This window comes from Balaenoptera acutorostrata, chromosome X, assembly GCF_949987535.1.
Source record: "Balaenoptera acutorostrata chromosome X, mBalAcu1.1, whole genome shotgun sequence".
In the NCBI taxonomy this organism is placed as follows: domain Eukaryota; kingdom Metazoa; phylum Chordata; class Mammalia; order Artiodactyla; family Balaenopteridae; genus Balaenoptera; species Balaenoptera acutorostrata.
In genome coordinates, this window is record NC_080085.1 from 78371745 (window position 1) to 78389912 (window position 18168).

General features: G+C 36.6%; 1 pseudogene; it reads right to left on the minus strand.

The window, feature by feature from the left end:
* The window catches only part of LOC103006527 (survival motor neuron protein-like), a 48201-nt pseudogene that overhangs the window by 2891 nt on the left and 27142 nt on the right, over nucleotides 1-18168 (minus strand).

Consider the following 18168-nt stretch of genomic DNA (forward strand, 5'->3'; position numbering starts at 1 on the left):
GTGCTACTCTAACAAATAACTGAAATTATGGAAGTGGCTCAGAAATTGGATATTTCCAGGGTCTGGAAGAATTTTGAAGTGCTTGATATAAAAATCCCACCTTGCCTTAAATATAATGTTGGTAGAAATTTGTATATTAAAAGTGTTGCTGGTGAGGGCTGAGAAGGAAGTGAGAAACATAGAAGAGGACATATATATCATCTCAGAGAATACATATATTATCATAACAGAATGATGCATAAATATGAATGTTAAAGGCACTGCTGGTGAGGTATCAGACATAAATAAAAATGTTTTAGAAACTGGAGGTAAGGTAGCTCTTTTTACATAGTGGCAGAATGCTTAACTGAATTGTGTCCTACAACTGTGTGGTAAGATTTGTAAGCGATGAACTTGGATATTTAGCTGATGAGATTTCCATGTGATGTGTTGCAGGCGTAGCCTGGTTTCTTTTTGCTGTTTATAGTAACTGATTATCTTTGAGTTGGGACATCAGTCTTCCTCTACCTTTGGATTCAGACCCACACTGAAACATACACTATTGGCTCTCCTGGTTCTCAGGTCTCTGGATTAGGACTGGCACTACCCCATTGGCTTTATTGAGTTTGGAATTCTCAGACTCTATAATCACATTAACCAATTTCTTATAATAAATAAATATATATGTAACAGTTATGTATATTATATATAATATATATTTAATGATGAGTATATTATATATAATCTATTTTTTAATAGATTAGGGTTCTCCTGAGAAACAGAAACAATTCCAATTGATTCTGTTTCTCTGGAGAACCCTGATACACCATATAATCCAGCACTTGCATTTCTAGATATTTACCCAATTGATTTAAAAAATTATATTGATGTTTATAGCAGCTTTATGCATATGTTTATACACAGTACATAATTGCTGGAACCAAAAGCCTCCAAGATGTCCTTTAATATATCAGTGGATAAACTGTGATTCATGGATACAATGGAATGTCATTCAGTGGTAAAAACAAATGACCCATTAAGCACTGAAAATACATGGATGAGTTGCAAATACATATTGCTAAGTGAAAAAATCAGTCTGAATATTCTACATACTGCTAGATTTCAATTATAAAATACTCTGGAAAAAGGCAAAACTATAATGTCGATAAAATCATTAGTTGCATGGGGTTCAGATGGAGGAAAGGTTGAAGACGGGAAGCAGAGGGGTAATTTTAGGCAGTAAAAGCATTCTGCATGAAGCTTTAATGGTGGATATTTGACAATATATTTTTTTTAAACACATAAAAATTTATAGCACAAAGAATGACAATGTATCCAAATTATAAAAAATTACTTAGGAGTTTTGAGAATCACAGCATTATAGAATGTAGTATAGCTATCTAACTTTACTACAGATATGTGAAATTACTGAAATGTTTGGAAGGAAAAGGTACTAACTTAAGTCATTCTGAAAATTAGTGGAATCTGTAAGACTGAAGACAAACAGAAGCGCACATGAGCACTTTAGTTGAAAAAATATTTTTCCCATGATGTTGAGGTTAACAATTTAAAATCCACCATCCAGGGCTTCCCTGGTGGCGCAGTGGTTGGGAATCTGCCTGCCAATGCAGGGGACACGGGTTCGAGCCCTGGTCTGGGAGGATCCCACATGCCGCGGAGCAACTAGGCCCGTGAGCCACAATTACTGAGCCTGCGCGTCTGGAGCCTGTGCTCCGCAACAGGAGAGGCCGCGACAGTGAGAGGCCCGCGCACCGCGATGAGGAGTGGCCCCCGCTTGCCGCAACTGGAGAAAGCCCTCGTACAGAAACGAAAGACCCAACACAGCCATGAATAAATAAATAAATAAAATCCACCATCCATGTATTGTGGAGTGGGAAGTTGCAGATGAATAAGTGGAGCAGCCTAGAATAATGATTGTGATAATGAATTTGAGTTGGATACATCAGTATGAACACATGTGTAGCTTAATACTGATACAGATAAAGATAGACAGATATAGCGATTGAGATATGTGTATATACACAAGTTATTATATACATATATTTATTTGTTTTATATATCACCTGAGAGGGCCTGGAAATGAGGACCCTCCTGTAGCAAGGAGAAAAGTTAGCATCCAAATTTTGGCTTCTAATACCATTCTCCAATAAAAGGAACAAGGACTTCTTGGTGAAACTGGTGATTCTAGGACTGAAGCAGGTAATATATGAGATGAGCCTGGAGCATCTTTAGTACTAGAAAATAAGAAAGCACTCAAGATTAAAAAGAAAGAAAAAAAGAATAGGTAGGTAGATAGACAGATACATAGATAGATACATACATAGATAGATACATAGATAAAAAGAATCCATAATGTTGAAATCTGCCAAATGCACATAGAAGGCAATCAAAACATTTGCCAATGGTCAAAGCCGGTATACTTTTAGGAAAGTATAGTGTGAGATTATAACCAAGAGTACAAAATAAATATCCATGAGTCTATAGTCATATAAATGATTGAATAAATAAATAAATGAGGAGTGAAGTGACATCACCAGATAGCAGAGTAGGAGATCCCAGCCTTCATTCTCCCATAAAGATGAACAATTAGACAGCTATCCATGAACAAAAATGCTCTGGGAGAGTTCAGCAGTTCACCTAGGAATCTTTAACAATGTAGTAGAAAAAAAAAAACAAAAAAAAACCCCAAAACACTGATAATAACCTTACAAAAGGAGTAGAAAGAGGAGTACTATTTTTCCTGCATCATTCCATCCCCAGGCTATCACTGTTCAGCACCAAGAGGGAACTACCCAGCCCAAAAGAGTTTCCCTCACTGGGAAAAGGAGAATGGGATGAATGACCAACTTTCCTGGCTTTTTGGGGCACTGCAAGAAGGACTCCTTTTGTTTTACCTGGTACAGAGACCAGCAAAACTGAGACATCTAGAAATGATAAGGAACAAACAAGAAGGGCAGGAGCTATCAGAATTGGCCACTCAGTGGCTGAGGACCTCAACAACACTTGCAGATGCTGTAGACCCCTCCAGAACTCATCACTGAAGACCTCATTATGGACCCCACAGACTGCCCTGTAGAGAATCCCAGCAGATTTTACTATACAAGAAACCAATGGCCAGCACAGCCACCACAGACCACTATGCTGAAGTTTTCCTTCAAATGTTTTCATGTTTTCAGACACCAGCTGCCCAAGACCTCACCACTTTCCCTCATCCCTCTTGACACAGGCCAGGACCCACACTGGCAGCCAGCTCCAGCCTCTGTCACTGTGCACGTGCAAGACTGCAGACTAGACCCCCTCAGCTGACCTTACTGCTATGCTTGCACTTGTGGTTAGCCCCTGCACCTGTGTACCTGCATGCCATAGACCTGACCCCCATCACTAATCTCAACTATCACGAGTGTTCCTGCCACTAGCCCTTGCAACCACACAAGTGCATGACAACAGCCTGGGCTTCTAGTGTGCCTTCAGTTGGCCCCAGCCCCTGCTATTTTCCAATGCCCTTGCCACTACATTTTGTCTGCAGCCGGCTTCTGCCACCACACAGGCAACCGCAGCTTCCACCTATAGCCAGGTATGTGCACACCCGCAGTTTCAGCCAATACCACTGCCTGAACTAATTCTTAGCTGTTGTATCTGGAGATGCAGTTGAGGATCCCAACAGTCCTTGCAGCCACTGCAAATCCCATGCAGTTCTTTCCAAGGATCATGAAATTGTCAATGTTGTGGACTGCAGTGACCTGACCCATAAAACATCTCCTCTGGACTTGGATCCACCAAATGACTCTGCACTTGGCATCTTACACTACCAAACCCAGGTTTACAGCATACTCCAGCATGCCACCACATGCAGGTAAAGGCTTTTTATTGACAAAAAGTCAGGACATAAAATCTGGAACAGGTTACTGCTTCTTCAAATGTGTAGGTACCTATGCAAGTATACAGGATTTATGAAGAATCAGGGAATTATGATACCACCAAAGGAACAAAGGGAGTAAAAGGTAGAGATTTTGTATGTGATAGCAGTTAAGTTATCATTAGCTTAAAGCAGACTATAATAGTCTATGTAAGTCTCAAGGGAACTATAAACAAAAACCTACAGTATATACACAAAAGACAAAAGCAACAAAATCAAAGCATACCACTTTGGAAAATTATTTATTCACAAAGGAAGACAATAGGAGAGGAAGAAGGAAGCAAGGAATTTACAAAATAGCCGGAAAACAACTAAGATGGCATTAGTAAATTCTTACCTATCAATAATTATTTTATATGTAATTATTATATACTTTTATATATAGACTAAATTCTAGTATAGAGTAGCTAAATGGATAAAAATAAACAAGACCCAACTATATGCTGCCTACAAGAGACTCACTTAAGCTTTAAGAGCAACTGGATGTTCACTTGCCAAAAAAAAAAAAAAAATGTAGACATAGACCTTACATTCTTCACTCACTCTTCACAAAAATTAACTCAAAAAGGATCACAGACCTAAATGTAGAACACAAAACTATAAAACTCCTAGAAGATAATAGGACAAAATCTAGATGACCTTGGCCTTGTTTGGTGATGACTTTTATATAATTCCAAAGACATTATCCATGAAAAAAAAGAATTGATAAACTGGAATTCAGTAAAATATAAAACTTCAGCTTGATGAAAGACACTGTCAAGATTATTTAAAGAAAAACAAAAAGCAACTAGGCACAGACTGGAAGAAAATATTTACAAGCACATCTGATAAAAGACTGTTACCCAAAATATACAAAGAATTCTTAAACTCAACAATAAGAACATGAACAACCTGATTAAAAAATGGGCAAGAGTCCTAAACAGACAGCTCTACAAAAAAGATATACAGGTGACAAATAAGCATTTTAAATATTCCAAATCATATGTCATTAATGAAATGCAAATTAGAACAACAATGTGATACCACAACACACCTATTAGGATGGTTGAAATCCAGAACACTGATGTTATGGTCTGTATATTTGTGTTCTCCCAAAATTTATGTATTGAAATCCCAAACCTCAAAGGTTTTATTTATATATTTGTTTGTTTATTTAGATAGATATAGATATAGATATAGATATAGATGATATAGATATAGATATTTTTCAAAGGTATGAGTAGGTGGGAGCTTTGGGGAGATGATTAAGTCATACTGTGGTGCTCTCATAAATGGACTTCATACTCTTACAAAAGAGATCCCATCAATTTCCTTAGCCCCTACCACCATGTGAGGAAACAGCAACAAGTTGCTGGCTATGAACCAGGAAGCAAGCCCTCACCTGAACATGCTGGTAACTTGATCTTTGACTTCCTAACCTGTGTAATTGTGAGAAATAATGTTCTGTTGTTTCAAGCTACTCCTTCTATGGTATTTAGTTATAGCAGCCTGGACAAACTAAGACAACTGTCAGCACCAAATGCTGGTCAGGGTGTGAGCAACAGGAATTGTCATTCATTACTGGTAGAAATGCAAAATGGTACAGCCACTTTGGGAAAAAGTTTGACAGTTTCTTAAAAAAACTAAACATGCTCTTACCATATGATACAACTATTACCCTCCTTGGTATTTACCCAAAGAACTTGCAAACTTATGTCCACACAAAAACCTGCACATGGATGTTTGTTTATAGCAGCTTTAATCATTATTGTCAAAACTTGGAAGCAGCCAAGATGTCCTTAATTAGATGTATGGAGAAACTATGATACATTAGACAATGGAATATTATTCAGCACTAAAAAGAAATGAGCTATTCAGCCATGAAAAAGACAGATAGGAAACTTAAATGCATATTACTAAATGAAAGAAGCCAATCTGGAAAGGCTACACACTGTATGATTCTAACTACGTGACATTCTAGAAAAGACAAACTATGGAGACAGTAAAAATATTAGTGGTTGCCAGGGGTTAAGGATAAGGGACGCCTGAATTTGCAGAGCACAGAGGATTTTTAGGGCAGTGAAACTTCTCTATATGATACTATAATGGTGGGCATATGCCATTATAAATGTGTCTAAATCCATAGAATGTACATCATCAAGAGTGAATCCTAATGTAAACCATGGATTTTGGGTGATAATGATGTGTCAGTGTAAGATCATCATTTGTAACAAGAGTACCAGTCAGGTGGGGGATGTTAATAATGAGTGAGGCTATGTATGAATGGGAATGGGGGGTATATGGGAACTCTCTCTACTTTCCACTCAATTCTCTGTGAAACTGCTCTAAATAATAAAGCTTCTTAAAAAATCAGTAACAATTGGAACAAAAATGGAATCATCCATAATAAAAATAGGTAAAGAATACAAATACTAATTCACAGAAAATAAACAGAAATTGTCATATTCTCCAAATCAAACATAGTAAAAACATTCAAAGCAGAAAAAAAGCTGCTTAAAATATCTCATTAGAAAAATTCAAATTAAAATAACAAAGTGATACCACTACACACCTATTAGAATGGCTACAATGGAAGATATTGACAATGCCATATGCTGGTGAAGATGTGGAACAGCAGAAACACTTAACTGTTGCTACTGGGAATGCAAAACAGTTCAGCAATTTGGGAAGCCAGTATGGCAGATTTTTACAAAAATAAACATAATTTTACCATATGATCCAGCAATCTTGTTGCCTGGTATTTACACGAAAGAGTTCAAAACCTACATCCACACAAAAACCTGCACAAAAATGTTTATAGCTTTTTTTTTAAATAATTGCCAAAAACTAGAATCATCCAAAATTTATGGCAATAGGTGAATGGATAAGCAAACTGTGCTTCATCCATACGATGTAATATTATTCAGCAATAAAAATAATTGCATTATTAAGTCATGTAAAGACATGGAAGAATGCTAAATTCCTATTCACAATTGAAAGAATCAAGTCTGACAAGTCTACATAGTGCATGACTCCAAATATAAAATATTCTGGAAAAGACGAATCTATGAAAACAGTAGAAAGATGAGTGGGGTTTTGTTCAGGCAGAGAGAGAAGGGATGAGTAAGTGGAGCATTGGAGTTGTTTAGTGCAGTGAAACTCAAATGGTGGAAACGACATTATATTTTGGTTATATATATATTACATCCTAATGTAAACTATGGACATCAGTTAATAATAATGTATCAGTGTTTGTTTATCAATTGTTACAATTGAGGAATTCTTGTAGGGGAAATATTAGTATATGGAAATTGCAATTTCCATGGAGTATTTCTGTGAACATAAAATTGCTTTTAAAAAATTATGTTTGTGTCTAATGTAAGTGCTTGACAAAAATATTTTTGATTATAATATAAAAGGCTGATATTAAGCTTTTGGTTACTGAGGAATTCACTTCAAAGACATTCATCTCAAATATTTGGGTGTTTTTTTTTTCTTAATACATTAATCTAGTTTTGTAGGACAGCAGTCTGTGCAGATTCTTATGTTGCCATGTTGGAAGTGGGAATCACCTCACAAATTTTGACAAATCAGTTTTCATTTACATTTAGTTTGAAATATTTTTAATTTCTCTTGAGACATATTTAAATTATCTGTTACTTAAAAGTGTCACAAAATTGTAAATCAACTATACTCCAATAAAAGTTTAAAAAAAGAGTAAGAAAAAAAGAGTGTTTCTTAATCTTCTAATATTTTGGGATATTTCAAGTTTCAGTTATTAATTTCTAACCTAATTACACTTTTCTCAGAACATATTTGTTATGATTTGTATTTTTTAAAAAATTTGTTAAGGTGCATTTATACCCAAAATTGTGTACTATGGTGACAGTTAGATTTGAATTTGAGAAGAATATGTATTCTGTTGTTGCTGGATGGAAGATTCTATAAATATCAATGGGTCATGTTGATGGTGAGTGCTCTTACTGTCATTTTTATCTGTACTGAAATTCTGCCGTCTGAATCTATCAATTACTCAGAAAGGGGTGTTGCACTCACCAACTATAATAGTAGATTTGCCTATTTCTCCTTGAAGTTCCATCATTTTTATTAATGCATTTTTAAAAATTTTATTTTATATTGGAGTACAGTTGATGAACAATGTTCTGTTAGTTTCAGGTGTCCTATCAGATTCTTACAGTGAAGACTGGAGAAAAATCCCCTTGTTCTGCTGGCAGGAAAAGGAAAAAAGGTAGCTTTTTTTCCCCACATGAAATAGTAGAGAGTTTATTAGACATTTTTCTACATTTGAGAGGCTCAGGGCTTCAAATTATTTTCCCCTGAGCCACACAAAACTGTCAAACATTGGTTAGCTTTTCCATCACTTATTTTGGGATTGGAAAATGCCCTTAAGGGAAATATGTCCCTAGAGTCCAGGCTTTCAAAACTTGAGATTAGCTTATTCTCTCCAATTCTGGTCAAGGTTTTCTTTACTATCAGCCTTTTATTTTTTAACTTTTTATTTTATATTGGAGTATACTTGATGAAAAATGTTGTGTTAGTTTCAGGTGTACAGCAAAGTGATTCAGTTATAAATATACATGTATCTATTCTTTCTTGAATTATTTCCCCATTTGGGTTGCTACATAATATTGAGCAGAGTACCCTGTGCTATACAGTAGGTCCTTATTTGTTATGCATTTTAAATATAGTAGTGTGTACATGTCAATCCCAAACTCCCAATTTATCCTTCTTTGCCCCCCGCCCCCCAACCTTTCCCCTTTGGTAACCATAAGTTTGTTTTCTAAGTCTGTGAATCTGTTATTGTTTTGTAAATAAGTTCATTTGTATCATCTTTTTTAGATTCTGCATATAAGCAATATCATATGATATTCGACTTTATCTGTCTGACTTTCTTCACTAAGTATGATAATCTCTAGGTCCATCCATGTTGCTGAAGATGACATTATTTCATTCTTTTTAATGGCTTAGTAATATCCCATTGCATATATGTACCACAACTTCTGTATCCATTCATCTGTCAATTGACATTTAGGTTGCTTCACCATACACAAAAGTAAACTCAAAATGGATTAAAGAGAGAGACCTTCAAGATGGTGGAGGAGTAAGACGTGGAGATCACCTTCCTCCCCACAAATACATTAGAAATACGTCTACATGTGGAACAACTCCTACAGAACACCTATTGAACGCTGGCAGAAGACCTCAGACTTCCCAAAAGGCAAGAAACTCCACATCTACCTCGGTAGGGCAAAAGAAAAAAACAGAGACAAAAGAACACGGACGGGACCTGCACCTCTGGGAGGGAGCTGTGAAGGAGGAAATGTTTCTACACACTAGGAAGCCCCTTCACTGGTGGAGACTGGGGGGTGGGGGAGGGAAGCTACAGAGCCACTGAGGAGAGCACAGCAATAGAGGTGCAGAGGGCAAAGTGGAGACATTCCCACACAGAAGATCAGTGCCAACCAGTGCTCACCAGCTTGAGAGGCTTGTCTGTTCAGCTGCTGTGACAGGTGGGGGCTGAGGCTCTGGCTTCGGAGATCTGATCCCAGGGAGAGGACTGGGGTTGGCTCTGTGGACACAACCTGAAGGGGACTAGTGCACAACAGCTAGCTGGGAGGGAGTCTGGGAAAATGTCTGGAACAGTCTAAGAGGCAAAAGACCATTGTTTCAGGGGACACAAGGAGAGGGGATTCAGAGCACCGCCTAACTCAGTTCCAGACAACTGTGTGAGCTGCAGCTATCAACGTGGACACCAGAGACGGTCATGAAAGGCTAAGGCTGCTGTTGCAGCCAACAAGAAGCCTGTGTGCAAGCACAGGTCACTATCCACACCTCCCCTCCAGGGAGCCTGTGCAGCCCACCACTGCCAGGGTCCTATAATCCAGGGACAGCTTCCATGGGAAAACACACAGCATGCCTCAGGCTGTTGAAATGTCACACAGGCCTCTGCCGCCACAGGCTCGCCCTGCATTCCATACCCTTCCCTCCCCCTGATCTGAGGGAGCCAGGGCCCTCTAATCAGATGCTACTTTAATCCCATCCTGTCTGAGTGAAGAACAGGTGACCTCAGGAGACCGACATGCAGAGGCAGGGCCAGTTCCAAAGGTGAACCCCAGGAGCTGTGTGAACAAAGAAGAGAAAGGGAAATTTCTCCCAGCAGCTTCAGGAGCAGTGGATTAAATCTCCACAATCAACTTGATGTACCTTGCATTTCTGGAATACCACAATAGACAAAGAATCATCCCAAAATTGAGGCAGAGAACTTTGGGAGCAATTGTGGACTTGGGGTTTGCTTTGTGCATCTAATTTGTTTCTGGTTTTATGTTTATCTTAGTTTAGTGTTTAGAGTTTATTATTATTGGTAGATTTGTTTATTGACTTGGTTGCTCTCTTCCTTTTTTTTTCTAATATAAAGATATATTTTTTTTTCCTTTTTTCTATTTTTGTAAGTGTGTATGTGTATACTTCTCTGTGTGATTTTGTCTGTATAGCTTAACTTTTACCATTTGTCCTAGGGTTCTGTCTGTCCGGTTTTTTTTTTTGCTTTTTTTGGTTTTTTTTAGTATTGCTTTTAGTGCTTGTTATCATTGGTGGATTTGTTTTTTGGTTTGCTTGCTCTCTTATTTCTTTCTTTCCTTTTTTAAAATTAATTTTTATTTTTTTAAATTTTCAATAAATTTCTTATTTTAATTACTTTTTTATTTTATTATTTTTTTCTTTGTTTCTTTCTTTGTTCTCACTTTTCTTCTGAGCCACGTGGCTGACAGGGTCCTGGTGTTCTGGCCAGGTGTCAGGCCTGTGCCTCTGAAGAGGGAGAGCTGAGTTCAGGACATTGGATCACCAGAGACATCCCAGCTCCACGTAATATCAAACAGTGAAAGCTCTCCCACAGATATGCATCTCAACGATGAAAACCAGCTCCACTCAATGAAGAGCAAGCTACAGTGCTGCACACCCTATGCCAAACAACTAGCAAGACACGGACACAACCCCACCCATTAGCAGAGAGGCTGCCTAAAATCATAATAAGGTCACAGGAACCCCAGAACACACTACCGGATGTGGTCCTGCACACCAGAAAGACAAGACCCAGCCTCAACCATCAAAACACAAGCATGAGTCCCCTCCACCAGGAAGCCTACAAAACCCACTGAAACAACCTTAGCCACTGGGGGAAGACACCAAAAACAATGGGAATGATGAACCTGCAGCCTGCAAAAAGGAGACCCCAAACACAGTATGTTAAGCAAAATGAGAAGACAGAGAAACACACAGCAGACGAAGGAACAAGGTAAAAACCCACCAGACCAAACAAATGAAAAGGAAATAAGCAGTCTACCTGAAAAAGAATTCAGAGGAATGATAGTAAAGATGATCCAACATCTTTGAAATAGAATGGAGAAAATACAAGAAACGTTTAACAAGGACCTAGAAGAACTAAAGAGCAAACACACAATGATGAACAACACAATAAATGAAATTAAATATTCTCTAGAAGGAATCAATAGCAGAATAACTGAGACAGAAGAACGGATAAGTGACCTGGAAGATAAAATAGTGGAAATAACTACCACAAATCAGAATAAAGAAAAAAGAATGAAAAGAATTGAGGACATACTCAGAGAATTCTGGGACAATATTAAACGCACCAACATTAGAATTATAGGGGTCCCAGAAGAAGAAGAGAAAAAGAAAGGGACTGAGAAAATATTTGAAGAGATTACAGTTGAAAATTTCCCTAATATGGGAAAGGAAATAGTCAATTAACTCCAGGAAGTGCAAAGAGTCCCATCCAGGATAAATCCAAGGAGAAACACCCCAAGACACATAGTAATCAAACTACCAAAAATTAAATACAAAAAAAAAATAGTAATAGCCAGAAGGAAAAAAGAACAAATAACATACAAGGGAATCCCCATAAGGTTTACAGCTGATCTTTCATCAGAAACTCTGCAAGCCAGAAGGGAGTGGCAAGACATATTAAAGTGATGAAAGGGAAAAACCTACAACCAAGATTACTCTACCCAGCAAGGATCTCATTAAGATTTGACAGAGAAATTAAAACCTTACAGACAAGCAAAAGCTAAGAGAATTCAGCACCACCAAACCAGCTCTACAACAAATGCCAAAAGAACTTCTCAAGCAGGAAACACAAGAGAAGGAAAAGACCTACAATAACAAACCCAAAGCAATTAAGAAAATGGTTATAGGAACATACATATCGATAACTACCTTAAATGTAAATAGATTAAATGCTCCAACCAAAAGACAGACTGGCTGAATGAACACAAAAACAAGACCTGTATATGTGCTGTCTACAAGAGACCCACTTCAGACCTAGGGACACATACAGACTGAAGGTGAAGGGATGGAAAAATATATTCCATGAAAATGGAAATCAAAAGAAAACTGGGATAGCAATTCTCATATCAAACAAAATAGATTTTAGAATAAAGACTATTACAAGAGACAAAGAACACTGTGTAATGATCAAGGGATCAATTCAAGAAGATAAAACAATTCTAAATATTTATGCACCCAACATAGTGGCACCTCAATACATAAGGCAAATGCTAACAGCCATAAAAGGGGAAATGGACACTAACAAAATCATAGTAGGGGACTATAACACCCAACTTTAACCAACGAACACATAATCCAACATGAAAATAAATAAGGAAACACAAGCTTTAAATGATAAATTAGACAAGATGGACTTGATATTTATAGGACATTCCATTCAAAAACAACAGAATACAATTTCTTCTTAAGTGCTTATGGAACATTATCCAGGATAGATCATATCTTGGGTCACAAATCAAGCCTTGGTAAATTTAAGAAAATTGAAACCATATCAAGTATCTTTTCCGACCACAGCTCTATGAGAGTAGATAACAATTACAGAAAAAAAGTGTAAAGAATACAAACCCATGTAGAATAAACAATGTGCTACTAAATAACCGAGAGATCACTGAAGAAATCAAAGAGGAAATCAAAAAACACCTACAGATAAATGACAAAGGAAACACAACAATCCAAAACCTATGAGACACAGCAAAAGCAGTTTTAAGAGAGAAGTTTATAGTAATACAATCTTACCTCAAGAAAAAAGAAACATCTCAAATAAAGAACCTAACTTTACACCTGAAGCAATTAGAGAAAGAGGAACAAAAAAACTCCAAAGTTAGCAGGAGGAAAGAAATCATAAAGATCAGATCAGAAGTAAATGAAAAAGAAATGAAGGAAACAATAGCAAAGATCAATAAAACTAAAAGCTGGTTCTTTGAGAAGATAAACAAAATTGATAAACCATCAGTGAGACTCATCAAGAAAAAAGGGAGAAAACTCAAATCAATAGAATTAGAAATGAAAAGGAGAAGTAACAACTAACACTGCAGAAATAAAAAGGATCATGAGAGATTACCACAAGCAACTATATGCCAATAAAATGGATAACCTGGAAGAACTGGACAAATTCTTAGAAAAGCACAACCTTCCGAGACTGAACCAGGAAGAAATAGAAAATATAAACAGACCAATCACAAGCATTGAAACTGAGACTGTAATTAAAAATCTTCCCACAGGGCTTCCCTGGTGGCGCAGTGGTTGAGAATCTGCCTGCTAATGCAGGGGACACGGGTTCGAGCCCTGGCCTGGGAAGATCCCACATGCCGCAGAGCGGCTGGGCCCGTGAGCCACAACTGCTGAGCCTGCGCGTCTGGAGCCTGTGCTCCGCAACGAGAGAGGCCCGCGCAGCGCGATGAAGAGTGGCCCCCGCTTGCCACAACTGGAGAAAGCCCTCGCACAGAAACGAAGACCCAACACAGCCAAAATCAATCAATCAATCAAACATACGCATCTGATTCAAGATCCTCATTAAAAAAAAAAAAAAAAAAAAAATCTTCCCACAAACAAAAGCCGAGGACCAAATGGCTTCACAGGCAAATCCTATCTAACATTTAGAGAAGAGCTAACACCTATCTTTCTTAAACTCTTCCAAATTATAACACACAGAGGAACTCTCCGAGACTCATTCTACGAGGCCACCATCACCCTGATACCAAAACCAGACAATGATGTCACAAAGAAAGAAAAGTACCAGCCAATGCCACTGATGAACATAGATGTGAAAATCCTCAACAAACTACTAGCAAACAGAATCCAACAGCACAATAAAAGGATCATACACCATGATTAAGTGGGGTTTATCCCAGGAATGCAAGGATTCTTCAATATATACAAATCAAACAATGTGTTACACCATATTAACAAACTGAAGGAGTAAATCCATATGATCATCTCAATAGATGAAGAAAAACATTTTGACAAAATTCAACACCCATTTATGATAAAAGTTCTCCAGAAAGTGGGCATAGAGGGAACCTACCTCAACATAAAAAAGGCCATATATGACATACCCACAGCCAATATCATTCTGAATGGTGAAAAACTGAAATCATTTCCTCTGTGATCAGGAAGAAGACAAGCTTGTCCACAGCATCACTATTATTCAACATAGTTTTGGAAGGTTTAGCCACAGCAATCAGAGAATAAAAAGAAATAAAAGAATCCAATTAGGCAAGGAAGAAGTAAAGCTGTTACTGTTTGCAGATGACATGATACTATAGAGAATCCTAAAGATGCTACCAGAAAACTACTAGAGCTAATAAAAGAATTTGGTAAGTAGCAGGATACATAATTAATGCACAGAAATCTCTTGCATTCCTAAACACTAATGACGAAAAATATGAAAGAGAAATTAAAGAAACACTCGCATTTACCATTGCAACAAAAAGAATAAAATACCTAGAAATAAACCTACCTAAGGAGACAAAAGACCTGTATGCAGAAACGTATAAGACACTGATGAAAGAAATTAAAGATGATACAAACAGATAGAGACATACCATGTTCTTGGAGTGGAAGAGACAACACCGTGAAAATGACTATCCTACACAAAGAAATCTACAGATTCAGTGTAATCCATATCAAACTAAAAATGGCATTTTTCACAGTAGAACAAAAATCTTCACAATTTGGATGCAAACACAAAAGATGCTGAAGAGCCAAAGCAATCTTGAGAAAGAAAAATGGAGCTGGAGGAGTCAGGCTCTCTGACTTCAGACCATACTACAAAGCTACAGTCATCAAGACGGTATGGTACTGGCACAAAACCAGATATATAGATCAATGGAAAAGGATAGAAAGCCCAGAGATAAACCCATGCACATATTGTCACATTATATTTGATAAAGTAGTCAAGAATATAATGGAGAAAAGACAGCCTCTTCAATAAGTGGTGCTGGGAAAACTGTACAACTACATGTAAAAAATGAAATTAGAACCCTCCCTAATACCATACACAAAAATAAACTCAAAATAGATTAAAGACCTAAATATAAGGCCAGAAACTATAAAACTCTTAGAGGAAAACCTAGTCATAAAGCTCTATGACATAAATCACAGCAAGATCCTTTTTGACCCACCTCCTAGAGAAATAGAAGCAAAAACAAAACTAAACTAATGGGACCTAATGCAACTTAAAAGCTTTTGCCCAGCAAAGAAAACCATAAACAAGACGAAAAGACAACCCTGAGAATGGGAGAAAATATTTGCAAACGAAGCAACTGACAAAGGATTACTCTCCAAAATTTACAAGCAGCTCATGCAGCTCAATATCAAATAAACAAACCACCCAATCCAAAAATGGGCAGAAGACCTAAATATATATTTCTGCAAAGAAGATATACAGATTGCCAACAAACACATGAAAGGATGCTCAACATCACTAATCATTAGAGAAATGCAAATCAAAACTACAATGATGTATCACCTCACACCAGTTAGAATAGGCATCATCAGAAAATCTACAAACAAGAAATGCTGGAGAGGGTGTGGAGAAAAGGGAACCCTCCTGCACTGTTGGTGGGAATGTAAACTGATACAGCCACTATGGAAAACAGTATGGAGGTTCCTTAAAAAACTAAAAATAGAACTACCATACTACCCAGCAATCCCACTACTTGGCATATACCCTGAGAAAACCATAATTCAAAAAGAGTCATGTACCACATTGTTCATTGCAGCTCTATTTACAATAGCCAGGACATGGAGGCAACCTAAGTGTCCATCAACAGATGAATGGATAAAGAAATATGGCACATATATACAATGGAATATTACTCAGCCCTAAAAAGAAACAAAACTGAGTTATTTGTAGTGAGGTGGATTGACACAGCCTGTCATACAGAGTGAAGTAAGTCAGAAAGAGAAAAACAAATACCATATGCCAGCACATATATATGGAATCAAAAAAAAAAAAAGGTTCTGACAAACCTAAGGGCAGGACAGGAATAAAGATGCAGACATAGAGAATGGACTTGAGGATACGAGGAGTAGGAAGGGTAAGCTGGACGAAGTGAGAGAGTGGCATGGACATATATACACTACCAAATGTAAAATAGATAGCTAGTGGGAAGCAGCCACATAACACAGGGAGATCAGCTCTGTGCTTTGTGACTACCTAGAGGCGTGGGATAGGGAGGTTAGGAGGGAGATACAAGAGGGAGGAGATATGGAGATATATGTATATGTATAGCTGATTCACTTTGTTATAAAGCAGAAACTAACACACCATTGTAAAGCAATTATACTCCAATAAAGATGTTAAAAAATTGATTAAAGTCCTAAATGTAAGACCTGATACCATGCATTTTGATTCTTTGTCATTTGATCCATATATATTTAATATTGTTATATGTTTGTGGTGAATTGACCTTTTTATAATTTTGTAATACTCTCTTTATACTTCATAATCTTCACTGCTTTATCTGAAATAAATATAGATACTTCAGATTACTTTTGATTTGTGTTTGTATGGCTTATTTTTCTCTATCAGTTTACATCTCAATCTTTCTATTTAAAATGTTTCTTTTAGACAATATTAAGTTGGTTTTTGTTTTTGTTTTGATTTTTTTTATCCAGTCTAACATTATGTTTGTTTTTATCTTGCTGGATTTAGACCATTCAAATTTAAGTGCTTATTGATATAATTGAATTAATATATACCATCTTTGTAACTATTTTCTATTTATTGCATTTACTGTTTGTTTCATTTTTTTCTTTGCCATTGTTTTCTGACTTGTTATCATTGAAAATTTTGTATTTTTCAATTAGTTGTCTTCTCTTAATGTATCATTCATGCTTATTTTTTTAATAAATAGTTGTCAAGATTTTCCAGTATACATTTTTAACCAATTATTGTCTACTTCACATACCTCTGTACCCATCCACCTATAATGTAGGCAACTTACACAGAAAACTCACTGTTCCCCTCTCAGCATTCTCCACTTCTTGTCTATATGCAACATTAACCTAACAGTTTGCTACAGTTATTGCTTTTGTAAAACAGTTATCTTATAGATCAATAAAAATAAGAAAACTTTACTTTAACTTTATTTATACATGCTCTAATATTCTTCTTGTTTTCAAGGTATACCTAATTAATGACTGTACCATTTTCTTCTCCCTGAAAAGCACTTATTTTAACATTTCTTGTAGAGCAATGTATTTATTATAGATTCCCTGTTTTTCTTTGTAAGATGAAGTCTCTAATTTTTTTCACTTTTGAAGAATAATTTCACAGGTTATAGAATTCTAAGTTGTTGATATGTCTTCTTTCAACAATTAAAATAATTCTTCAGTCTATTCTTGATTTTATGGTTTGTGATGAGAAGCCCACTGTAACTATTTATTGTTCTTCTATAGGTAGGGCATTTCCCCTCCCTGCCTCTGGCTTCCTTCAAGATATTGTTTTTGTCTTTGGTTTCCTGAACTTTGAATATGATGCTCTTAGATGTAAGTTTTTTAATAGCTATTTTTCTTGGTGCTCTCTAAGATTCTTGTATTTGTGGTTTGATGTCTGTAATTAATTTCAGGAAGTTTGCAGTCATTACTACTTCAAATATTTCTTTTGCCTGGTTCTATTTCTTCTCCAGATGATATTCAGATTATGTATATATTACATTTATTGATATTGTGCCCAAAGTTCTTGAATGTTTAATTCTATTATTTTCTGTTTGGGTTTCAGATTGGGAAGTTTCTATTGATCTATATTCAATTTCCTTGGTTATTTGCTCAGTCATGTTGAGTCTACTGATAAGCCCATTGAAGGCATTCTTAATTCTTTGTCCTATATTTTATTTGTTTATTTAAATTCTTTCTTAAGAAGTTTCCTTATTTCTTCTTACATT